The following is a 26806-nucleotide window of genomic DNA, read 5'->3' as shown; positions in this document are numbered from 1 at the left end:
GTAGCAAAAAAATAATTTGAATTACAAGGGTCCATAGGACATCTGGATGTTTGCATTTTAAAAAATTTTCCAAGTGGGAATGCAGCCAAGGTGAAAACAACTAGTCTAGATAGCTTTATGGTACACTGCCAATAGCCCACGCAATCTGAAAGATCTCTGCTTGGTTTTCTGTACCTGAGGTTGTAGAGTCACTGAAGAGCACATACTACTTGTTCTCTTTAAAGTAATGATCCGGCTGGACATGGTGGCTCATGCCTGTAATCCCAGCACTTTGGGAGGCTGAGGCGGGTGGATCACTTGAGGTCAGGAGTTCATGAGCAGCCTGGCCAACATGGTGAAGACCTGTCTCTACTGAAAATACAAAAATTAGCTGGGCGTGGTGGCACGTGCCAGTAATCCCAGCTACTTGGGAGGCTGAGGCAGGAGAATAGCTTGAACCCGGGAGGTGGAGATTGCAGTGCGCCGAGATTGCACCACTGCACTCTGCACTCCAGCCTGGGTGACAGAGCAAGACTCTGTCTCAAAACAACAACAACAACAACAACAAAAACCAACCAAACAACAACCAAATAAAACCCAAAGTGATGATCACTGATTTTAAGTGGCTCCTTAGTTGCCCAAGAATGCCAGTTGCGATGGTTTTATCCCTTATTGTCTAGAACTATTGTTGAACACCCTGCTTTTTAACTTCATCTTGTTTTTCTCTACCCCCATCATCAATATTTGCCTGACTCACCATCTTTCAAGGTTTACCTCTTCATACTCAGCTAAAAATTAGCTGATGGGATGCACAAATAATTCCAGTGTATCAGGAGAGGATCAGCTTCCTCCCTTTTAAGGTAACATGGATCCTTTCACCACCTCCTGATGCCCTGAGACCAATGTCTTGAGAGCATCACATCTTGTTTCATGCATTCTGACTGGCCATGCTCATCTATTCCAATGTTCCCAATAAACACTCATGTACTGATCACTCCATGGCCAGGCTAGATTGATCACTCCATGGCCAGGCCGTATCTCTCTCTGGCTTGTCACTGAGTGGACATCTTTCTTTTGATTTCTCAAAGTCACCTCAAATTCAGTGTGCCCACACTAGAACTCATCTTCCCCACCATGTCTGCTTCTCCTTCTGCATTCTCTGTTTCAGTGATAAGTAACTTGGCGGGCATTTTTGGTTCTGCTTCCCTCTTTTCCACCCCAAATGGAACTTATTGTTAGGATCTGTGGATTCTATCACTCTTGATTCCACCTACTTTTCACCATTTTGCCTCTACTTCTCTGGTGCAGGTCTTCATCATCTCTTGCTTAATTGCTGCTACGGTGTCCTAACTAATTTCCCTGCCTTTAGTCTGTCTGTCCATCTCTAATCCACTTTCCATATGGGAGTGAGAGTGTTTATTCTTGCCACTTCTTATATCTAAAACTCTTCAGTAGCTCTCCATTGCTCAGAATTGAGAGTCCTTGTTATGACTTAAAAATTATTAATTATCTGGTGCTTGCTCACCTTCCAAGGAACTTCTTTTCACCTTGAACTGGATGCATTTTCCATATGTACCATTTTCTCTGTAGGTTCTAAGCCTTTGAAGAGGTGATGCCTCTGCTTGGAGTGTCTTCCCATTCTCCCATTTGCCTAGTTCTTATTCTGTTTTTATTTGCTAAGACGCTACCTCTGAATAGATGACTTCCTTGACCCTGCCTCTCTCAAGGGTGAGTTACATGCCCTCTTCTTATCCTTAGTGTTAAAATTATCACACTGAACTTCAATTCCCTCCTTACTTGTTTATCTTCCTCAGTAGCTCCTTAAGAAGGGATCATCTTCTTCACTCTGCCCTTAGCATCAAGCCCGATGTCTCTATTATAGTCTGTGCTAAATAATTATTAATAAACAAAATACGCAGTTAGTGTAAGCAAAGGAACCTGCCGTGGTAAATAAGTGTGAGAGAGGTTTTGAGGCAGTCATGTAACTGTTAGAAAGACACAAATCACATTATAGATAGTAGCTTCTCTGTTTACCACAGTGCTCAGTTTCTTGTTCCAGGATATTTAGAAAAACTATACCTAAAATAAGTGGAGAAGTCATTAGGTTGAATGGCATATTCCCTTCTGCCGAGGTATTATAATATAATTTTTAAAGGGCCTCAGTTAACAATTAAATTCTTTATATCCTTGCAGCAGTTCTTTTTTTCTAGGTTTCATTTCCTTCCAGAACTAGACAAGGATTTTTGTCTAACTGATACAATTCCATGTTCTGAGTCCTTGCCTTCTCTCTTGTTTCAGTTTCTGGGTTGTATGTGGTAGATTGCCCGGTCTATACCTAATCAGCACTAGGTTGGAGAAGAATAAATTGCCTTCATGTTGAGGAGCTGGCAGTCTTCTCTGTTGAGTGATAAACCCATGCCATTCTAAAAGATCTGCAGACCTGTGTGATCTCTTCTTCCAGGGAGCTGTAATTACTAACTTTGATGGAAACGCCAGTTTTAAAAGATTGCAGTTCATTTCCTACATGCGTATTTGCCTAGGGAAATTTTGTAACATCAACTGAAGTTTACTAAATGAACAGCAAATGAATAAGTATACGGGTTGATGACAAACATTCCAGCCCAACATCTCTAGGGCCTTTGCCAATGTTTCACTAGAATTTTGGACCCTCAAGGCCATCTGAGTTTTACCATGTTCTGCTGATTTCTGTTGTGTGGGGTCATCCTCTTTAGCAATCTGCAGAGCATAATTTTAATGCTGTCTCCCAGGTGGAGGGTTGATGATCCCTTTATAGACCACATTCTAGCACAAATTAATGTCACTGTTTCTCCTGTAGGAGGAGCCTGGCACACTGAATACCAGTGGAGTCTCACTCTCTAGGCTTATCTTGGGAACTGGGTATGCTTATTCTTGTTTCTGTCCCTTTCCTTATGCACTGCCACAAAGGAATTGCTCTAGAATCCATTTCTTCTTCCTCATCTCCTCCGTTTCTTTGAATCTTATTTTGTAAAGTTCAAGTTTCATTTCCTGCAATTAGGGAATAGATCATGGTCTCTAGGTGCTTTGTCATTCTCAATACTGTGTGCCATTCTTTTGAATTACTTCATGTTCCTTTGGAGCAGAGGTTGTATCTTTTACTTTATATGGAAAAGTATGGCTTAGTGCAGCGTATAACTCAGACTGAGGCCATTTAAATGCTGTGTTTCATTTGAAATGACACATGGAGCTGTTTTTACCACATTTCTCACTGTCTTATCTGAAAACCAGATTAGCGCAGGGAAGGCTTGGAGCTATTAAAACCTTCTCCTCATATTTTCTCTGGCGTTCAGAATTACTATATAGGGCCTTTTCTTTGGTGGGGATTACACCTCGCTGGCTCTCATGTAACCAGTCAATTTTCCTCTCACTCATTATGGGACTGTGAAAGAAAGAATTAGAAGGCGAAATTATAGGATTAATGTTAAAAGGAATTAGTTAGCTTCTTTGTTCCTTTAATTTCCAGTTACAAGAAATTAGATCAATTACGTTTCTATGAGCTTGATCTCATGTATACCATCAGCACCTAGTACCAGTGCCTGGCATGTGAAAACAGCTTTCAATAAATACATACGTAATAGATTTATCATACCAGGAAAGGTGGCTATAAAAAATAATAGTCACCTCGTACTAAAATGAAGAGAACATCAACATCCTCTCTGCTAGATGGCCACTATCTACATCTTTTATTCTCTTGAGTATTCTGGAATTAGTAAAAACGGTGTTTTCAATGAATCTTATCAGAAATTCAGCTACATCTTTGCTTGGCCATCTGAAGTTTTTGGAAAGAACATATTTCAATAATAAAGCATGACATAGAAATTTTTACATGGTAAATATTTAAATAAAATATGACATTTTAAATTTAAGTCCAGATTTACTGTTTCAGAGCTGAATTCAGACATCTGAATGATAAGCAGAGATTTCATTGAGACAATCTCTACTTTTCATTCCTACTGGCTTTACTGTGTCATGGAGAGCTCAAAATATCATCACCGAATTAGTTTTCTAGCTGACTTCCTCCTGGTGGTGTTTTATATGTTAGTGACATTGATTTCTGGACTTTTCTTTTTCCCATAGGTCTTACCTTATTTATTTGAAATAGAATTGATTAAAACAACCTATAGAAATAAAAAGCAAAATAAAACAATAGAGATAAAGATGAAAAATGTGGTAGAATTTTTTAAAATTACCATTCTAAGTATATAGTCATAATTATGAAATATTACTCTGGTCTGAATGATACAAACTGCTCAGCTTTTATGCTTTAGAAGATATCATTATTAATAACTTATTAGATTTGAACATTTCAAGAGCAAAGAGATGTTACACCAATGGGTTCCCTTGTCTCCTACTTTCTAGTTTATGTAATTGTAAATGAGTGTCCTAGATTATCGATTGCTTTTTGGGTGTATGTTTTGTTATGATAAAAAGAAGCAGTTCAATCATGACATTTGCAGTTGTCTTTCTTGCAGTAACCTTCTAGAAATGACTCTTCATCTTCCTATCTCTAAATTGGCTTATATTTTCCCTGTCTTGGTTAATGATATACTCATTCTTTCAACTGTGAAAGTAGAAAGTTAGCTTACTCTTTGATTCTTCGGTCTCCCTCTGAACCACTGACTTATGGCAATTTCCCTTTAGCATGTGTTCCGTATCCAGACCTTCATGTTCAGTCTCACTGTCTTTCCCCGATTCAAGTTCTCAAATAATAACTGTTTACCTTTAGTCTTCCCAAGCCGTTAGTCTTCCCCATTTCAATTCATCTCCTGTACTATCATAAGATAAATATTGATTTTGCTGTTTTTGTTTCCGCTTCCAGCTTTATTAAGATGTAAATGACAAATAAATATTGTGTATACCAATGGTATAAACGTGATGTTGTAATACATGTATACATTGTGAAATGATTAAATCAAGCAAATCCATATATTCATCATCTTACATATGTGTAACTTTTTTTGTGGTAAGAACATTTGAGATCTACTCTTTTAGCAGTTTTTAAGTGTCCAGTACATTTTATTAATTGCAGTCACCATGGTGTACAATAGATCCCTAGTTCTGGAGATTTTGCTATTTTCTTGCCCAAAAATTGTTAGTAGCTATTACCTACAAAAATATAACCAAACTGGACTTTTAAGAATGTTCACAGCAGCATTGTTTATAATGGCAAAACATTGGTATCAGCACAGATGTCCAACCATAGGAAAACAGTTAGATAAAATGTAATTAAATCCTTTTGATAAAATGTGACCATTAAAGTTGCTGTTTTTGAAGAATTTTTAATGTGTGAAAATATGGAATGTAGCAGAGCCTAATACCATATAAATACAAAATACAAGAAACATTTATGTTGTTTTTTGTATTTTTTTTGAGACAGAGTCTTGCTCTGTCGCCCAGGCTGGAGTGCAGTGGCACGATTTCGGCTCACCGCAACCTCGGCCTCCCGGGTTCAAGTGATTCTCCTGCCTCAGCCTCCCGAGTAGCTGGGACTACAGGCCTGTGCCACCATGCCCAGCTAATTTTTAAAAATATTTTTAGTAGAGATGGGTTTCACCATGTTGTCCAGGCTGGTCTTGAACTCTTGACTTCAGGTGATCTGCCTGCCTTGGCCTCCCAAAGTGCTGGAATTACAGGTGTGAGCCACCGCGCCCAGCCAAGAAATATTTATGTATATATAAATGTTAGCAGTGGTTATTTCTGAGTGGCTCAATAGCAGCATATTTTTCTTTTTGCCTACACTTTTCAATTTTTCTACAATGAATTGCATTGTTTTTATAATCAGAAAAACTTGCTCTAATGATTGGTATCTGTAAGAAAGCTTATAAGTTATTTAGTTTAGTTGGTCTTAATATATTTTTGGATCATGGGCCTCTTCGAGGATCTGACAAATGACACGAGACTTCTCTCAGAAAAATGAACATCTGCCCATAGACACAAAATATGGCATAGAACTTCAGCAGGACTTTGGGCCTCAGATCAAGAGCTTTTTGATAGTAAGCACAATACTCTCATTTAAGAGATGATGGAGGACCCAGAAGATCTGCCTGCTCTCTCACAGGAGGCTGGGAGCAGAGGCAAAACTAATTCTTAGTACTTTAAGCTTTTGCCTTGAAACTAGGCTGTCCAGGAGACTTGAGATCACTTTGCAATGCCCTTCATTATGTGCTACTGAGGTACCTTCTGTAAGTTGCTAAGCCTGTGAGGTAGCCGTCCACACCTGAAGAGGTTCCCCCCATTGTGGTTACTAATGTTATTCTTTGTAGTAGTGCCAAAGCTTTTCCTTTCGGTAAAGATAAGCTTTTACTGGGGAGACCTAGGGGAGTGGCTTCTAAGTCAGCGGTGGGTCCTAGAAGTAAGCAAATATAATGTGCACCTCACATTACTGAATTTTGTATCTATTACTTTCTTAAACATTTGCTCTCAGATTTGATGATTTTGTTGTAAACAGGCATGATGAAGACTTTTTTCTTGAGAATGTTTGTTTTCTTCCATTATCTGGCAGTTTTCCTTATATGACCTTGACTATGGTGGTAACAGGAATGAGGCATCTGTCTGCTCTAGAATTTTTCATTGTGCTTGGTGCTGTAGCAGTTCTGTACCCGGTGCCTGCACAGCCTGCATGATTAGGGCTTGGAAAGGTCTCATTTCCTCTGGCTTTAGGTGATTTTGTTCTTTCATAGCCTTAAGTTAGCTAGTAAGTGAGGGAAAAGTACCACTACCAGCACCCCAGAGCCAGCCTTTGACAGGGAATGAACGTGGAAGAGTGCCTTTTCTTTGTCAGAAAGTCCTACGGTGCCCTGATAAATCTTGCCACAGACAGCAGATTTTACAAACAAAGGAGAAGTGTTTTCTTTGGTGCAATAAAGATGGCAAATGCAGATCTGGAAACAGCTGTCTGATACTTTTTTTGCAAGTTGTTAAGCCCTCTACAGTCTAATCTCTGTGGAGAGCCCTGAATCAAAACAGAGCATTGAATCCCTGCATTGAGCAGAGGAATTGTGGAAAAGGTAAGGAAATGAACTTTTTTGATGCCTCCAAGTACCAGCACTGGCCAAGGTGCTTTCACAGATGTAATATTGAATCCTAGGAAAACCCTGCGAAGTAGATGGTGGTGGTCTTATTTTTACAGGTGAGGAAACTGAAGCCCAAAGAGCATTTTGCTCAAGTATACAGTTAGTTAGAGACAAAAGTGAGTGTGTCTGCTTCCAGTCAAGCTCTTTCTCATCTATAACAAATAGGTTGTATGACAGCACATGGTTTTGAAGTGCCCTAATTATCTTTTATGTGTATGTGTTTCAAATATTTTTATCTATATACTATGATCTCATTAATAAAATTAGAAAATACAGAAAGATATAAACATACACACAACCCACACATGAAACAGTTCTACTGCAACCACAGCCACTTGTAGACCCTGATAGATAATAACTGGCTCTGATGAAGATTTCCTCTCCTCTCTCATCTCTTTGCTTATATGCTGTTGTATTTTTTCCAATCCTTTCCCCCCAATCATATTTCTAATGTAAATGTAATGGAAACACACAGACAGTTTTACGTCCTTATTCTATATGTATTTGTGATAACTTTTTGCATAGTGCTTCATTCTGTGCGTAGTTTAGTGCTCCCCCGCTGTCATCTTCATAAGATCTGCCTGATGAGAGGAAAAGCAGAAAGAGCACCATAGTTCCCGAGCAATCTGTGCAGAAACACATGAGTTTGGGATAATACACGTGCACTTTTCTTCACTCCTCTACATCTGCTCAAGATGAAAATGGTTGGGACATTATCATTTTGTCTGTAGCACAGGAGAACATAGTAAAGTCATTTGGCTGAGTCTGGAATGCAAGAGAAAATGTGTCTACTGACATTCTATTTCCACTTCACCGATAGCCCTAAGAAGACAGAAAGACAGGTATAACTCAGATGTCTTCCTCCTGCTCTTTTAGAAATAAACTCTTAAAGCTTATTGACTAGATTGTATATCCACCTAGAACTGGGCCAGAGTGAAGACTAATGCCTACAGTATGTACACCCATGTTTGGGTGCTGTCAGAGCTCAGGAAACAGAAGCCTGGAGATTGCCTAGTCTCCTGCCCCTTGCGGATTGCCGGCAAGCATCCTCTCAGGCACACACTGCCCAAGGGTGAAGCAGCAGCAGCCTGGAGAAGCTGCCAGTGATAATAGGATGCCAAGAAAGAAAAGTGGGCAAATTAGAAAGATGCCCACCAGCACTTATCTATTTGGAACCCAATCTTTTCTTTCTCTACAAAAATTTAGATTGCCAGACTCTTGAACTTCAAGGTTTCCTTCTTTATAAAAATTCTATTAAAAAAGTACTCTCATTCCACTATCTATGTCTCTCCAGAGCCTGCTTTCATGGGGCTTTCCAATATCCTGCTGTGGGGAAGCAAACTGTTTGCACTTCCTGCAAGAGATTTAACTTCTCTAATCAGTTTCCCTCTCTCTCTTTCTCCCTTGCATTTACTGATGATAAGATTGTGTTCAGGGTAGAAATTTGGCCGCCTGTTTGAGTGACAACAGCGGACCCAGCCCTTGTAAATGTCTGCTCCTTCTTCCCGCTACATCTAGCTTCCTGCCTTCTGCCAGGTCTCAGCAAGCCCTGTGAGGCAAAGCACCTTCTTCCTTCTACTGTGGACAGCTGCTTCTCCCAAGCTGTCTGCCATCTCAGGAGGGACAAACGCTCTTTGCAGTTCTGTAGCTTCTGTCCTGTTCTTGTGAACTTATGTTCACTAATGTAACTTAAGTTACATTATGTTACATAAGTTACATAAGGGCTTTATGTCTTTATTGACTTTGTAGTGAATACAATCCTCAGAGAGGCTGCTTCAAAGAAGCACCTTGTTCTCCTCTGCCCTGCCTCGGGGCTCAGCTTGGCAGGAGGTGTGACATCTCAGAGCAAGTACAGTATTTTTTGAAGGATCAGGGTGTTAATGGCAGGTGACTCTGGCCCGTTTTATGTGCCTGAGCTGTTTTGCCAGGTGCGGAGTGGGAGTGGAACAGAAAAAGTGTTTTTTCTAGTCTAGGGTCCCAGCAGCTAAGGCCTTCTGATTGAGCCATCTGTGATCCCAGGGTGGACCTTGAGGCAGCCTATAAATCATTCTCTGCTCTGCCACTGTGTCAGGTTAAGGCTTGGAATTAAGGTTCCAAGAGAGGTAAAAGGTAAAACCAAGAGAGCATCAAACAGCCTGACCACAGATTTCCCTCTCCATGTGCTCCTGTGGGTGAGCTCTCCTAGCCAAATGACTTTCCTTATCTTGGGGACCAGGCCCCGTATCTGCTTATCCCTGAGGAGTGGGTTTTGGTTCCCTGACAGCCTGTGGAATTATTCAAACAAGCCAGTGTCATCCTCTTGTGGGGGCCAGGGCTACCTTGCCCTTTTGTTACTTCAAAACCAGCCTAACACAGGCCCTGCCTGTTCACCTTTCCTGAGTGCGGCCCCTGTGTGGCCTGTGTGGGGTGCATTGTCCTCCCCTGGGCTGTGAGTAGATATGACTAGTGAACTGCTATTAATCTCCTCTGTTAAGGTTGAGTGTCATGTGGTTGGCCATCCCCATATCTCTAGGGTGGGAACTCCTCCCTCACCAATGGGGTAAAGAAGACACTGCATTCAGCTTTTCTACCCTCCTAGCATGTATAACTATATTTCCACTTTTCAACCACTTGCCCTCTCTCATGTAACACACTACAGAGAGAAGGAAACAGGCCTGTAATTTTCATCATGATATCCTTGGTGTCCAGCACAGTGTTCCCTGGCACTTGATAAATATCTGTTGGATAAATGAATGAGTGAATTCCAAGGGTTCTTTCCAAGTGAAGATTTCACTAAATAGTTTCTCCTCTCACTTGCAAAATGTTGTCACTCCATAATCAGGGATGGAATGAGGGGTGTGAGCAGGGTGTGCACGTCCCCTCTAACTTCTCCAGGTTCTTCCAACCTCAGAGGTGTCCCAAGCAAGCCAAAGAGAATAATGGATCCTTAGGATGTATCCCACACCCCCAGTTCAGTGCCATCTCAGTGTTAGATTGATGTACTTTTCTTGAGATAAATATTGACAGATGTCGCTGAATCTGGCAACCAACTGTACTTCACATCTTCTGAGACATTCTAGTCCACTTACCCAGTAAATGTGAAAGGACTTTAGTGCCTCCCTCTTTTTTTCTCTGGGCTATCTTCTCCAATTCTGACTTGTTCATGGAGATGGCTGTTACCAGCAACAATGAGAGCGTGCGGCCTGGGGAGGCAGAGAGCTTTCATTCTAGTGTTTTTGTGATTGTTTTGGCTATAGCTAGGCCAAGGTACTGTCTTATTCTGTTTGTATTGCAGTCAAATTAATCAACAGGCATTTTTTTCTCAGCCATCTTCAAGTCGTGTCAGAAAAAATTTGGCCTACATGAGATTTAGGAAACTATCTCTTATTTCCCTTTATTTTTATGAAAATTTGAGCTTGAGGAGAATGTGAGCATTTTTCAGATCATTGGGTCTTATAGTTTCAGGCTTCATATTTTGTGCATTCCCACTTCTAAAGCTTTGTTTTCATATATTTGTCCATTCCTCCAATCTAAGTCTCACCATTTAAAAAGTTAAGTTCACATCTGGTTTCTGGGCAATTGTTCCCTCATTTATCTTTTTGTTTCCTTTTCAGAAATCCCTTTTAGTTTATTATTTGTTTTATTATTATTATTTTAGTTTATTATTTTTTCACATGTAGTGTCACTGGTATTTATTATTTTTAGTTTATTATTTAGTTTATTATTTTTTCACATGCAGTGAAATTATTTTTATTATTTTAGTTTATTATTTTTTCACATGTAGTGTCACTGGTATTAATTTTACTCATTTTTGCTTCTGAAAGCCAAGGACTTTGAGGAATTTTCTTTTCTTTCCAGGGTGCCTTATACAGTGCTCTGCTCATAATAGGTGTTTATTTTTCATAATAGGTTTTCATTGCTTGATTTTTTGATAGCAGGAACCAGGTAGGTATGCCTCTATAAGGGTGAGTGTTGTTCATAGGAGACAAAATAACAAAACTGGTGTCAGTTTGTCTGAGCTTACATTAAACGGGTTCACAAGGCCTCCTGAGCTGTGTATTGAAGCAACAGAAACCATGAAGCATTTTATTGCAAGAGCAATCAGGCAACTTCCCAGATGTTGCTAAACTCTGCTTTAACTGTTGTGTAGAGCTAGTTTTAACTGCATCTCCCACTGCTACTGGAGACAATGATTCTAGAGATGTTATTAATTGTCACTTGTTCTTTGCCTGGATTTCTTGTCTGCTCCTTGTGGCATCACCCAGCAGCTGGACGGGAAATGGATTAGAATTTACATGGATGCTGTGGTCACTGTTGTCTCAGGTGATAAGGAACAAAGAAAAAGAGGTGCACAAAGAATAAATCAAGTCATTGTTTTAAAATGTCTTAGTTTCCAACCAGGCAATGGAATTTAAGGGAGATTCCCTGCTGGTTACCCTAAGACATCTGCTTTGGAGCCCTTAGCAGAACTCTCTCTGTGGGATGATTGGTCCTAAGCCTCATTAACAGAGGCTTTGTGGCTCCATTGGAGGTTGGTGTAGCACAGGTGGGCGTTAGCACAGAGGTTTATAGGACGAAACCCACTTCAGCAACCAGCACTAATTGGCTCCCCAGGGAAGTCCCACGAGAAGCTGTCAGTCGTGAAGACTGAGTTTTTGTTTATAATATGTAGTGATTTCTCCTTTGCTGCTCTTTTTCCTCCCCTATCCAAACTGCCTTTCCTTCTTGCACAAATAGATGGTGGTTCCCCAAGTACAGATAATTAGAAAGTTGAGGCACACCTTACTTTGATTCCAACTGCATTTTTCTCCACTCTCTATTCCCCCTAACCCTTCCCCTATCCCCACCCTTAGTGTGAAACAATACCCTGCCATATGGGAGGAACCCTCGCTGAGGTTGTGCTGACAAAGCTAGAAAGTACTGTTGAAAAATAAATGTATATCATCAGTGCATTTTATGAAGTGATTTCTAGTTTCTGTAATGTGACTTCAGTTACGCTGAAAATGGAGATCTTAGTCTCATCACATACTTTTGTTAAATCATTTGTATTTTAAGGTTAAGTCACAGGGCAGGAAACCCCTTCTCTGTCTGCAGGATGTTGGGTGTAAAATAAAGAGAGGCTGTCTGTGTCCTGGGAATGTTTTGCTAAGAAGACAGTGATGATAATAGTTACTATTGAATAAGCACTGACATGTGAGGAACTACCAGGATCCCTGCTTTACAGGAAGAAGCTGAGGCTCGGAAGTACACTTGTCCAAGGTCCCAGAACAAGTGTAAGTGTCAGGATTTGAACTTAGATTTGCCTGATTCCAAAAGTCTCTGTTCTTAAAAGCTGTGTTTTGCTGATGTTTTGATTTATGTTTGCCCAAGGTCTTTTGGTCCAACTTACAAAAATAATTTAAATTAGTTATCAGACCAGGCATTCTTTCCAGTGTTTGAGGGACGGGAGCAACTCAGGTGTAGCTGACTAACCATTCTACAATGGTATTATTTCATGGGGTCAATTTCAGGGCCGTAATTCAGTCATAGTTATTGCCAAATCCAGGTGATAGTAGGCTTTGTGGGTGATGAGGGTAGATTAGAAGGGCTTTAGCTTGTTTATAATCTCCCCTGTTCTTTCTTACGCTGAGGTAAAAGGTTGGTGAAGAGACTAGAAAGACTTGGGGGTAAGTTCCCAAGTATTACACAGACTGAACTTTGGTTCTGTCAACTGCCTAGTTATGGGACATGATTAGTGCCAAGAGATCACAGCAGGATTTCACTTCCTCTGGTCAATATGATGTAGGATACAGGTTTGGGGGGAGTTCAAGGAAATAACAAACTGCAGAAACATCATTTTTATCTGTTTCATGCGCACTTGTGGCCCAGGAGATTGGTAATTTCTTCTTTCTGATAATACTTAATTGAAGAGACTTTTTTTTTGACTAGTACTTACAGGAGGACTTAAGCCTGATCAATGCAAATTGATTTCTTTAAAAAATCATTAAAATTTAAACCTTGGGCATTATCTTTAGGTTGTAAGTGCTGAACTCAGCCCACCTCTTCCTTTCATTATGAGCAAAAGTAATCAAAGACCATCAGTGCTAATTAATTCAGATAAGCCAAAAACATACATATTCTTATTTTAAACGAAAGAAATGTTAGTGTTGTGATTGTTTTTATATTATTTTAATTTAAAGGTAAATGGAATAGAAAGGTCCCAATTTAATTACATATTGAAACTCCTCTAAAGCCCTCTCAGAAGTATTTCCTTTTAGTTACAGATTATAAAAAGAGATGTAGGGGGAAGATATAAGGGAGAAGGAGAATCAGTTCAAATTGTTTTCGGGTCTGATTTGGAGTAGGAAAATTGGTTCTGAACATCTAAGTTTGGAAAATTAACTAAAGCAACTCTTCTCAAATGTAACCTGGTCAGTGATTACCATCCAAACATTCAAGGTTGTTTCTAATTTGATCAAGAAATGGTATGGAACAATGCACATATAATCTAAACCATATTTTAGCTGTAATTTTTGCCTTCTCTTATTGCATCCTATGTTCGATAAAATAAATATCTCTAGCAAGGAATTCAATATAATAATGTTTCCAGTCTTCCTTCATTTTTATGTCTTCCCATAGGGTAGACAAAATTCCAGTAAACAATAAAATGATCAAAATATGAGGCAAATAAGGAGAATGAGAGACAATCTCTGGGGGGCATATAAACAGGATGGCCATCCTCTGACTCACAGGCTGTCTTGTAAGGTTGGCAATGACTTTGAAATTTTATCAAGTCTATCTCTTTTCCTTTTGGCAAGACTATTCTTATACCTTTCCCAGTAGATGTTAATCTATCCTGGTTTTTTTTTTTTTTCCCCTTAGTATTTATTGATCATTCTTGGGTGTTTCCTCTCCTCTTGGGACAGGGGGATGTGGCAGGGTCATAGGATAATAGTGGAGAGAAGGTCAGCAGATAAACACGTGAACAAAGGTCTCTGGCTTTCCTAGGCAGAGGTCCTTGCGGCCTTCCGCAGTGTTTGCGTCCCTGGGTACTTGAGATTAGGGAGTGGTGATGATTCTTAAGGAGCATGCTGCCTTCAAGCATCTGTTTAACAAGGCACATCTTGCACAGCCCTTAATCCATTTAACCCTGAGTTGACACAGCACATGTTTCAGAGAGCACGGGGTTGGGGGTAAGGTTATAGATTAACAGCATCCCAAGGCAGAAGAATTTTTCTTAGTACAGAACAAAATGGATTCTCCTATGTCTACTTCTTTCTACACAGACACAGTAACAATCTGATCTCTCTTTTCCCCACATTTCCCCCTTTTCTTTTCGACAAAACTGCCGTCGTCATCATGGCCCGTTCTTGATGGTCGCTGTCTCTTCGGAGCTGTTGGGTACACCTGCAGAAAGGCTGTCACTTCACACTTGGAAGGTTGCACAGCGGCCAGGCAGAGGCGCTCCTCACATCCCAGATGATGGGCGGCCGGGCAGAGGCGCTCCTCACATCCCAGACAATGGGCAGCCGAGCAGAGGTGCTCCTCACCTCCTAGACGGGGTGGCGGCCGGGCAGAGGCTGTAATCTTAGCACTTTGGGAGGCCAAGGCAGGCGGCTGGGAGGTGGAGGTTGCAGTGAGCCGAGATCAGGCCACTGCACTCCAGCCTGGGCAACATTGAGCATTGAGTGAGCCGGACTCCATCTGTAATCCCAGCACTTCGGGAGGCCGAGGCGGGCAGACCACTCGAGGTCAGGAGCTGGAGACCAGCCCGGCCAACATGGCGAAACCCCGTCTCCACCAAAAAAACAAAAACCAGCCAGGGGTGGTGGTGTGTGCCCGCAATCCCAGGTAGTTGCAGGCCGAGGGAGGAGAATCACGGGAGCCTGAGGCAGGGAGGTTGCAGTGAGCCGAGACCATGCCATGACACTCCAGCCTGGGCAACACAGGGAGAGTGTCTCAAAAAAAGAAAGAAAGAAGGAAGGAAGGAAGGAAGGAAGTCTATCCTGTTTTTTAATTAAACTTCTAGTACAGAAGACACATGGTCCCTTAGGAACTCATTGTGAAGTTAGAGGGTTTTCAGAGAAGGATTCTGTTGTTTATTTTTATTGTTCATCTTCTCCATAGGGATGATCAACTTTATATAAACAGCGCTGCATCCATGTAAAGTCATTTTATATGGCACTTGAGCAGATTGACAGATATTTAGAGAACATGACCACCTTAGGGAACAATTAGTTCAGTCCCTTCATTGTGACTGGTTTTGTCTTCTGTGTTCCAGATTGAGATTACAAGTTTTTTTTATTATAAATTCATGTTGTGTTGTTGACTTATATTCACTTTAGACCTTCATATTTTTTTTGCCTACTTTTTGCATTGCTAGTATTCCCCTGCTCTGTGCTAAAATGTGCTGGTTCTGTCAGTCAATATCCAAAATATGTGGTTTTTTAAAAAATAAAAAGTGTGACAGGGTCTATGATGTACAGGACATAGGATTGACATGGATATGACTCAGCATCCTGGGCTCCAACCATGATTCTGTCACAGCTACTGATATGACTTTGGGTGGGTAATTTACTGAGCTCAGAGGCCTCTAAGCCTCAGTTTATCACTATCAGATGTGTGGCCAGATTCAGAGCAGCTTTTTTCAATGGGTTTTCCATGGGATGTTAACAGATATAACATGAAAAATGGTCCCATTTAAAAATAGGGTGGTGGTGGTTGGGAGGGGATAGGGAGGCAAAGATTAAATGAACCTAAACAGATTTCTTTGCTGAAGCATGTGAGTCTTTCACATGTTTTGGCTTAAAAAAGAGAATTGTAAATCTCCAGATCTTTAAGAGGCGTTTCCTGAAAGTATCCAACTATAGTTCCTTTTTTTTTTTTCTCTTTTTAATGCTTTAATGTCACTAACTCTTGACCAGGCTCATCTGCAAAGCAGAAGTACCCACTTTCCTTGATGCCCATCCCAGAAATACAGTAAGACACCCAGGAGAGCACTCAGGGCTCTTGACTATGGATGAGTTTATGCATTCCACGTGTACCTTTCTGCATCATCAACTCTTTGAGGGCAGGAGCCTTTCCTTATTTGCCTTGTGTAAAGAGTGTCTAGTCCCATGCTTACACCTGGAAGATGTGTTCAATAAGTCAAACTGTCCATAAGTGGAAGGCACTGCCTTGAAAGTTTTGAGCTTCCCTGTCACAGAAAATGTTATTATAGAGTGAATTTTTGAAATGAGTGGAAACTGTAGTCAAGATGATATCTATGATCAGGAATCTGTGAGTTTCCTAAGGTTATAAAGATAACGTAAGAATAAAATTATTCATAGATGACCACAGATAGGTTAAAGAAGGGCAAAGTACAGCTTTGCAGGTGGTTCTTACTGGCTTCTTTCCTTGGTCTGGATGAATTTGCCTATTACCTTGATTCTGTCTGATAATGTGAAATTATTAATTGGAGAAGTTTGTCCAGATTACCAATATATGAGGAATGGACAAAATGCCATGACATTTTCTTCATCGTTCACCTTGTACAATGCCACTGTGTACATACGAATTCAATTCATTAAATTTATGATGAGTTTGTTTTTCTACTTTGCTGTTCCATTACCTGTTGTATTCCTTATAAGCTTCTGGAAAGCATAAAATATGTCTCATATGCATTTATTTCTCCATTGATACCTAGTGTTTTATGATTATAGGAAGAACTCAATAAATATTTGTTGAAAAATAAAAAGATGACCATAGTGGCTCAGACATTTTTTCCAATTTAGCATCTGAAGATAGAGATAGTAAATATGATGAGCTTATATGTAGCAGAAGTTAATGTTTTGAAAGTAGGGAAAAAAAATCCTATTATTTCACTACCAAAGAATAGCTATTGTTAAGACTTCAGATTATTTCTCTCGAGACATATTTCTCGCAAAGAGAATGTTTATGTATAGTTGTAATCATATTGTATATATAATTTTGTGTCCTGATTTTTTTCATTTGAAACTATGTTATAGAAAGTGTTTATAATAATTATATTTGCTCTTTTGTATACAGGAAATATTTTTACAATAAAATTTTTAAAATCATAGAAGTCTTAAGTAATACAGTTTTCACAAACAGAATTTTTAATTGTTTCTACATGGTTTCCTTAAACATTTATTGTCTTATTATTATGTTTCTTATGAAGTTTTGCCTTCATTATTTATTTATATGCAAGATCTGGAGTGGACATTTTTAGACATGAATATTTTTTATGTCTTTCCTTTTGAATATTTTCAAAGCATCAAACACTTATTGGCAAACTGCTTTTCAAACGTATGCGTCAATATTTGCTATTTCAAACAATGTATGAACATTCCAAATTCATTGCAAGTTCACCAGCAAAGAACTTTTTTTACTTTTTAAAATAGTGACTGATTTTAATGGGAAAATGCTTTATTATTTTGTTTAATTTCTGAGAGTATTTTTTGGTTGTATTACTGAGGTCAAATCTTTTCTCATACTTGTCATTTTTGTTCTTTTGTGAATTGTCCATTTATGTCTTTCCATTTATTTTCCTTATTGAATTGTATGAATGCTTCATTCCATAAAACATGCTGTTTCCTGCAGGGGCTGTATATTCACACACCACTGCATTGCTGATGCCCAAGGATAGTGTATGAAACAGGGTAAAATCACCATCAGCAGGCAGCTGGAGCGGCTTGTTCTGTGGACTGTTTTGCAATGCAATAATGATGAGGGAGCTGAGTTACTAAACAGTCCCCTCTTTCTGTTAATTCAGTATTGCAAAAGCAAGGCCTGGCGAGTGAGGTCTGTGTGGCAGGCTTCATTCTTCCCTTTGTCTCAACTATTATTAGATAGGTCCAGAAATTGCTGGTACGTTGGGGCTGTGGGCACATTTGGTTTATGTTGCTTTCTGAGATATTAAGTGTCACAACAGCTCGCTATGGTTTACTCTTCACTTGAGCAAATTGACAACAGCTTGTCTGTGACTCCTTAAGACTAATGAGAATCAACCTCATTTTAGGAGAGGGGACAGATTGTGTCTGTACTTGGCATCCTTCTGCAGACATCCTTCTGCAGCTGGGATTGCTTGAGACACTTCACAGAGTTGAGGACTCATATTGACAGAGAAATGTCCATTTTGTCTGAGGAGCTGCTGAATCTGTCAGCATCTGCTGGCAGAAGTGCTTTCTCTAGCATAACTTCACCCCTCAAATCCCTGGATGTGACAAAAGTCAATATAAGATCTCTGCAGTCTATTTCAGTCCTTTGTCATTTTATCAGATAACTAAATACTAAATGCCTTCAGATACATCATAAGCTAAGGGCTCCTTTGAAAACAGGACAGACACTTTACAAACTACATCAAAGCATGCATATACTTTTATTTTTAATACATTTTTTTGTCTTGCATGAAATACTTGAAAATAGTTCAGGTATTACTGGTGCCACAAAAATTGTCCTATAGCAAAGAAAATAAAAGCTTTTTTACCTTAATAGCAAAAGTTTTGTGTAGAAATGATTTGAGGATAGAAGAGGTTTTTCCAAATATGATTTCGTCTTTCTTTCTTTCTTTCTTTCTTTCTTTCTTTCTTTCTTTCTTTCTTTCTTTGACTCTGTGATACCTTCTTATTACATGCAGAAATAAATCTTAATTCTTTTTGGCCACCTTTTCTGTGTGAATTTTATTTTATTTTAAAAATAGTTTTACTGAGATATCCTTGACATATACAAATTGTATATACTAAAAGTGTGCAACTTGATGTTTTACTCTATGTATTTATCGTGAAATGATTACATTCCAGCTAATTAACGTATCTATCACTTCTACATAGTTACCGTGTGGGTGTGTGTGTGTATGTGTGTGTAGATGTATGTATGTGAAATTCAATGTGAATTTTGGACTCTATAATATTGTTAAACACTTTAAAAATCAACTTTCTTGTTTCTACCTCAGTATGTTTGCACATACATTCTCCCCAAGAAGCAAACCCATTCTTGTCAGTGGGGACTTCTTTCAACATTTGCCTCCTCGATTTTCTTCTTCAGTTCTGTCTCCTCCACATTATGTCAGCTCACATATCCAAAATATGTTGTCTTACAAATCCTCATGGGTATGTCTATGTACTATTTCCTTAAGGTAAAACTAATTTTACATTCCTTATGTTTTCCAGTGTGTTGACTAGAAATTTTTTTTATGCACTGTGTATCTAATGCAGTTGTTTGATTCTCTTTCACTCTAAAACATTCATGAGATTCAAATTGTGATCATATTTCCAGGTAATTGAAGGACACATGAGTTTAGGGTTATTGATTTCATATTTTAAATAAAATCACAAATTAAGGATTTATAAAATAAAATAGATTGTGATTATATTTTTTGTTTGTCCCTTAATCTTTAAATAAGTGGTTTTCACAAAATTTTCCTTTAAAGGTATTTTCAAATCTCTGATGAGGCCATGCTTAAAAATACTTAAACCCATTACAAAGTAGTGGTACTGATGGTGACGTCTGAAGTAATATCTTTGAGTGTGGGGATTATGTGATTTTGGAACTCTGCATGTAGACCAAGTTCTGGCAACAGTTTGGAATAGAGAGGACAACTTTGGCCGGCTGGGGCAACAGCAAAATCTGATGGTGATAACTCTCAAGAGAGTCCATGTAGGGCTTAGTAAAGATGCATGGAGGAACTGTATGCATCTGATTTTTATTCCCTAAAATTAAATTCTGAGATTCCAAATGCAATACTGAAATTGTGAGCTCTTTCTTTGACAACAAATGTGTCCAGGGAGATGATGAGCTTGTTAAACATCAAGGTTATAATTCGAATGATACCATCAAGTTGAAGAAGTGTAAAAAGATATACAGACACAATGTTTGAGGAATCATTTGCCAGCGTTACATTGGAAAATATGTTGCATAGGGTTTTCTTAAGCTTATTCCTTTGTTGTTGTTGTTGTTGTTGTGGAGATAGTCTCACTATATTTCCCAGGCTGGTCTCAAACTCCTGGGGCTAAGTGATTTTCCCACCTTGGATTAAAGGTGTGAACCACTGCACCTGGTCATGCTTACTTTTGAGTGGTTGTTGATAATGATGATGTTGATAAAGAGCAATTAAGTATGAATTTGAGTTATTTACTTCTTATAACAATATACTATGTTATAATTATGTCCATTTATAAATAAGAAAATTGAGGCTCCTAGAGCAGATGTGATTTGCCCTAGGTTATATAGCTAGTAGGCTGCAGTTAGGATTTGAACCCACTTCTCACTGAGTCCAAAGACCAATATTTTGAGATACTGAAAAGTTTTTTAGGATATAGAAAATGAGTCATGAATAGTTACTATGACATATAAAAGAGGGATTCCTTGTGTATTCTAAGTTCTGATGAGTTAGTGTTGGTCAAGTCGCCTCTTGGTGTATTGTTAACATTTCTGGTTAAACCCTGAACTCTGCAGCCATCAGGAGATTATAGCCCAAGAACAAAGACATCCCACATAGCGATGTCTGGCCTTTGACAAACATCAGTGTCTTCACTTTGACAATGGTACGTTTTCTTTTGCTTATCATCCCTAGTTAAATCTTTTTATAATCCCAGCTGAATTGGTTGAACAATGATAGTCATTTTCATCCCTTGATATGAAGAGATGTTCGCTAAACTCAAAGGAAAAAGTGTAAATATGACACTTCTGAGCCAGGGAAGCAAAGTTAAACTGAGGCAGCAGTATTCTTCTTTAGGAAGTATTTAAGCCATGATGCTATTTTTCAGTATAATTGCTATGAGAATGAGAGTACTTGCTATTAATATACACTCTCATTGTATATTAATAGCTGTACTAATTGAGCATTTATTATATGCCAGGTATGGCACTTAGGGCTAACTGCATGCTTTCTCATTTAATTTTTACAATGACCTTATGATGTATATGCCATTAATATTTTCATGCCATAGATTAGCAACCTGAGGCATGGAAAGGGTAAATCACTTTCTAAGATTACACGTTTTATTACTGGCTTAATCAGATGATGTCTAAGTATCATGATGATATAGTTTTTGCTATTAACAACTCTCTCCTGCTTTTTGCACTTTAAGCATTCTACATGATTTTTACACATGATTTTGCTCATGGTTTACCTAGACGATTTTGAAACTCAATCAAGTTATGGCTACAGGATTATATGAAGGGATACCATAAAAACCCAGTCTATTAATTGCTGTTGGTTTTGCTTTAGCAGAAGACACATTGGATTGGGCATCAGGGCAAATGGGTTCTGGCAAAAGATATGCTCTTGGAACCACTTCTTTCAGCTGTTAAGTGGAATGAATAATGCTTCACTTGCTTAAAGGCAGGGGCTGGACAAGATAGCATCTTTGACTGAATATCCACAGAGCAATGCATTTCTTTTTTTGTGTGTGTGCTGTGCGTTATGCTAAGAATGCTATTTTATTTTATTATTATTATTTTTTATTATACTTTAAGTTTTAGGGTACATGTGCACAATGTGCAGGTTAGTTACATATGTATACATGTGCCATGTTGGTGTGCTGCACCCATTAACTCATCATTTAACATTAGGTATATCTCCTAATGCTCTCCCTCCCCCCTCCCCCCTCCCCCCAACGCATTTCTAATTGTGTTCTTTAGGGGCCAGGGTTTCTGGCATAAGCATGAATTGAGCATCTTAAAAGATATCATAAAAGCATGAAGGAAAGAAATCTCTTGCCTCTTGGTATAAGGTGAACATCTCTGATTGAACCCTGGATTCTGCAGCCAACAAGGGGCTACAGCCCAAGAACAAAGGGATCATAGGTAGTCTCCCACATAGCAATGCCACTCCTTTGAGAAACATCAGTGTCTTCACTTTGACAGTGCTACATTATCTTTTAGTTATCATCCCTAGCTAAAAATAATTTTAGAAGGGTGTAGAAAGAAGAGGTATATCTAAGATACTCTCTTCTAAGTACCAAGGTTGATTGATGATTGTTTTCAGAAACAAGAAACTTTCTTAAAGTATAATATGTTGATGGCTTTGTTGAGTTAGCAATTTATCATAGCACATAGTTCTGTGGGTAATTTATCATTGAATCAGGTTCCCTTCACTCTGTCCCAATAATATAGGTTAATCTGGGACATGTAGTTTCTGAAATATTGGCAAACTCATTTTGAATTATTATTTTAGAAGCTGTGGAGACATTTATCTCCTTTCGATTTCATACCCTTGACTTTAGTCCTCATTCTAGACATGAGAAGTATGTGGTATTGTGTGAGCATCTGTAAAGATTGTAAATAATATTAATTAACATGGCTGTGCTTTTTCTCCTCACAATGGATTCTTTTGCTAGGCTGGTAATAATCGTGTTTTTGGTAAAAACACCTCATGGAATTTTTTTCCTTTCTCATAAAATAGCTGTTTACTGTAAATTGAGATAGCCTCTCAAGTCTGGAACACCTTCCGATTCATCAAAAAGGGACAACCTAATATTCCAAGGCAGACTCAATCCTTTTAACACACATACACTTTAGGGCCAGTCAAGAGAAGTGGCCTGTTCTGTAGGAAAACATTTCTTGGCACATTATTATTTTAAGTGCTTGCAGGAGACCACAGAGGGAGAGAAAAGAGACAGCAACAACTTCTAGTATGCCTGGGGGATGACTTGTTCTTTCATATTTGTGGAACCCTATGTCAAGAGAGAAAACATCTAAAAATAAAAACGCATTTACTCAGATCCTCTAGGGCAAGGTGCAAAGAGCCTGTGCTGTAGGAGCTCAGATTAAAAATTAAATGGTTGAAACCTGCAGAACAACTGCCATCAGCAGAACCGTGGGCTCCTTCTGGTTAACTTTGTGCCATTCTGTTAGTTTCCATAAATTGGCCTTGGGTACTGATGTTCTTTGGTCTTTTTTTTGTACTGTCCATAACTAATAGTGACCGTGGCTGGTAAATTGTTTCTTCAGTCCAGTGATTATTGGCCTTTCAAAGCATTGACTTCCTCCACCAGTATATACAGTCACCAGATGGGATCTGGTTTGTTCAACATTCTAGTCAAGTTCCAAGTGGTAGGAATCAAAATTCTACTCTAGTTTATGTATGTTATTCCTATAGCTCTTCCCTTGAGATGTGGCATGGGATGGAAAATGGAGCCTATGTGTGGTATAGGCACTACTTAAAATTTATCAATAGAGAGGGATCCATGAGGAGGAGGAAGCAAGCCAAAGAGATTGGGCAGGCTAATTTTCTTCTAGATGGTTCCTGCTCTCTTGGATTTTACTCCAATTCCCCACTCTTTCCATAGAAGTAAAAATCTTAAGACTTGAACTAAAGTTGAATTTTAATTCCCGAATGGTGTAGCATCCTTCATTTCTATACGTCTCATTATCAGCCCATACCCCTGCCATTGCCACTACCATATTTTCAAATGTCTTTCAACTCTCCAAAACCTACTGACCCTAGTTTATCATGCATTTGAAAGGCTCCCCACTTTTTGTAGAACTTCAGGTATTTTAAAACATATTTAGAAAGACTCTAAATAAACTGGCGTGAGTCTACAGCTAATGTTTGACCAAAAAAAAAAAAAAAGTAAAAAAGTGTGCTGTAAAATTTTGAAGATTGATTGTGCCAATTGGAATGGCATTTTTAAAAAGAAACTATTTCATCCATAAATGATAAATATATATGTCTTTGTTTAAAAAGTACATTAATGCAAAATTCTCCACCCCCATGTATTTTTAGCTTTCATATCCATCTAACCTAAATACAGTCATGCATCACTTAATGAGAGGCATACATTCTGAGAAATATATCATTAGGCAATTTTGTCCTTGTGCAAACATTGTAGAGTGTACTTAGATAAACCTGGGTGGTATAGCTTAGTATACACCTAGGTTATATGGTATATTCTATTGCTCCTAGACTACAAACCTGTACAGCTTGCTACTGCACTGAACACTGTGGGCAATTGTAACACAATGGCAAGTATTTTTGTATCTAAGCATATGTAAACACAGAAAAAGTACAGTAAAAATACAAAATAAAAGAGGAAAATAAGTGACCTCTGTATAGGACACTTAACCATGAATGAAGCTTGCAGGAGTAGAAGCTGCTCTGAGTGAGTGAGTGGTGAATGAATATAAAGGTCCAGAACATTACTGTACACTACTATAGACTTTATTTAAACACTGTACACTTAGGGTACACTAAATTTATAAAAATATATTTTTACCATTCAACCCAGCAGTCCTATTACTGGGTATATACCCAAAGGAATATAAATCATCCTATTATATCATAAAGACACATGTAGTCATATGTTCATTGTAGCACTATTCATAATAGCAAAGATATGGAATCAACTTAAATGCCCATCAATAATAGTAGATTGGATAAATAAATAGTGGTACATATACACCATGGAATACTATGCAGCCATACAAAAGAATGAGATCATGTCCTTTGCAGGAATATAGATGGAGCTGGAAGCCATTATCCTTAGCAAACTAATGCAGAAACAGAAAACCAAATACTGCATGTTCTCACTTACAAGTGTGAGCTAAATGATGAGAACACATGGACACATAGAGGAGAACAAAAAACACCGGGGCCTACTAGAAGATGGATGGTGGGAAGGGGGAGAAGATCAGGAAAAATAACTAACAGGTACCAGGCTTAATGCCTGGTGATGAAATAATCTGTACACCAAACCCGCATGACATGAGTCTACTTATATAACAAACCTTCACATGTACCCCTGAACTTAAAAGTTAAGAAAATTTCTTTCTTCAGTAAAAAATAAACAGCTAATTTTCATTTTTAACCATTTTGACTCTTTTGTATTAACACTACTTAAAACATAAAGCATCGTATAGCTGTACAAAAATATTTCCTTTCTCTGTATCCTTATTATATAAGCTTCTTATTAAAAAATTTCTAGTTATGTCTTTTATTTTTTGAACTTTTTTCTTAACAACTAAGATACAAATACACATATTAATCTAGGCCTACATAGAGTCAATATCAATAATATCACTGTCTTTCACCTTCATACCCTGTCTTACTGAAGATTTTCAGGGGCAATAACATGCAAGGAGCTGCCATCGTCTCTGAGGACAATGCCTTCTTATGGAATACCTCTTGATGTGCCTACTTGAGGCTGTTTTATAGTTAACTATTTTTTTAATAAGTAGAAGGACCACACTCTAAATTAATGATAAAAAGTATAGTAAACACATAAATTAGTAACCATTATCTGTTATCATTATCATGTATTATGTAGTACACATAATTGGGTGTGCTCAAATTTATATGAATGACAGCACAGTAGGTTTTTTATGCCAACATTGCTACAAACATGTGAATACTGCTCTCCATTATGACATTACTATGCCTATGGTATATTAATAACTAGGCTATAGGAATTTTTCAGCTTCGTTGTAATCTAATGGGACCACTGTAGTATGTGGTCCATTGTTGACCTAAATGTCATTATATGGCACATGATTATATTTGAAAATAATCAAAGTTATCAGATAGAGAAGGCTTAGGGATGCAGAATCATCTTTACAAGTTTTTACTGCTTTGAGACAAATCCGACCCCGACTATTACCAGCTTAGAGACACCTCCTAGCTGCCTCTAGAGATGTATATCATCTTTGATCAGGGACTGGGGACCTAAAACAGGGACAATAGCATAGCATGCTTTTATGTGCAATTAATTTTCAAATATTAAAAAATTACCTTCAATATTGTTGTTATATTATCTGCATAGTATTAGGAACAATAAGTAATAACTTATAAGTGAAAAAATACCTATGCTGCAAAAAAATCTTTTAATGTTGACTCCAGTTTCAGCAGAATAAATTTGTCTGATGATAGCCCCAGTGTCTACAGAAAATATACATTTTCTATTATTGGGGTTACAGTGTATGTAGAAGCACTGTGAGAAACCTTGACATTTTGGCAGAAAAGGATTTTTAACAATAAAATTCAAGAAAAGGTCATATTAGTAGAAATTTTGGTAGTCATTTTAAATGTCTCCCACATTATATGGCATCATAAATGCGTTTAATATCAGATTGAATTATGGCTGTAATTTTTAGCCTTAGTAGTCTGAACATCATTTCATACCTAGCTTAATATCCTGGAATGTTACATGTGGTTTCTGCTTTATTTAAAATAGAGGAATGACAAGGGTGATGAATACATTTTAATTCTGTTTTCTCATCTCATTTTCTATTGCAAATGATTTTTTTTTCAGAAGTAGGTATGCCTACTTGTATCTTTGCAAAATGCATTTTCAGAAAATAAGTTTGGAATATTCATTTAAATCCTATTTCTTGTGACCCAATGTAAACTCTGTGCTGTTAAATCTAAAGTGTGTGAGTTCTTATAGCTGAGCAGTAATTTTAGTGACATTTTAATGTCGTGTCCTCTCCTTAGCAGCCCGTTTGCATATTGCATGCAGGCTACACGTCAGGGTTTTTTAAAACATGAGGTGTCTTGGCAAATGATTTTGACACAACTTGTCCTCTTGGACCAACTGTATTTTATAAACATTTTAATGCTTTACTTTTGAATGATCCATTTCACTAAGAGTCAGAAAACTGAGTTTCTGTCATGCCATGGTGACATGATGCTGACCTTGCTGAGCTAGTTACTTACTCCTTTTACCTAAATGTTTAATAGAACACACCTAGCCCTGTGTGGGCATGAGAGGGAAATGGGCCCAGAGGTTGCAGAGGTTGCATTCACAAGCCATGAAGCT

General features: G+C 38.3%; 1 protein-coding gene across 2 annotated transcripts in view; it reads left to right on the top strand.

Annotated features, from left to right (window-relative positions):
• LOC131382365 (cAMP-specific 3',5'-cyclic phosphodiesterase 4D-like) overlaps positions 1-26806 on the top strand; it is a 714712-nt gene that overhangs the window by 227361 nt on the left and 460545 nt on the right. Inside the window, exon 1 of one of the 2 annotated variants that reach the window (XR_009211779.1) lies at positions 20477-20593. The exons of the other annotated variant lie outside the window; for it this stretch is intronic. The gene's annotated coding sequence lies outside the window, so the exon portion shown is untranslated. Of the gene's footprint in view, positions 1-20476; positions 20594-26806 lie in introns of those variants that run through there. 2 annotated transcript variants of the gene reach the window in all.

Source organism: Hylobates moloch, unplaced genomic scaffold (assembly GCF_009828535.3).
Source record: "Hylobates moloch isolate HMO894 unplaced genomic scaffold, HMol_V3 SCAFFOLD_23, whole genome shotgun sequence".
NCBI classification, from domain to species: domain Eukaryota; kingdom Metazoa; phylum Chordata; class Mammalia; order Primates; family Hylobatidae; genus Hylobates; species Hylobates moloch.
This window is presented reverse-complemented; position numbering and strand designations above follow the sequence as displayed.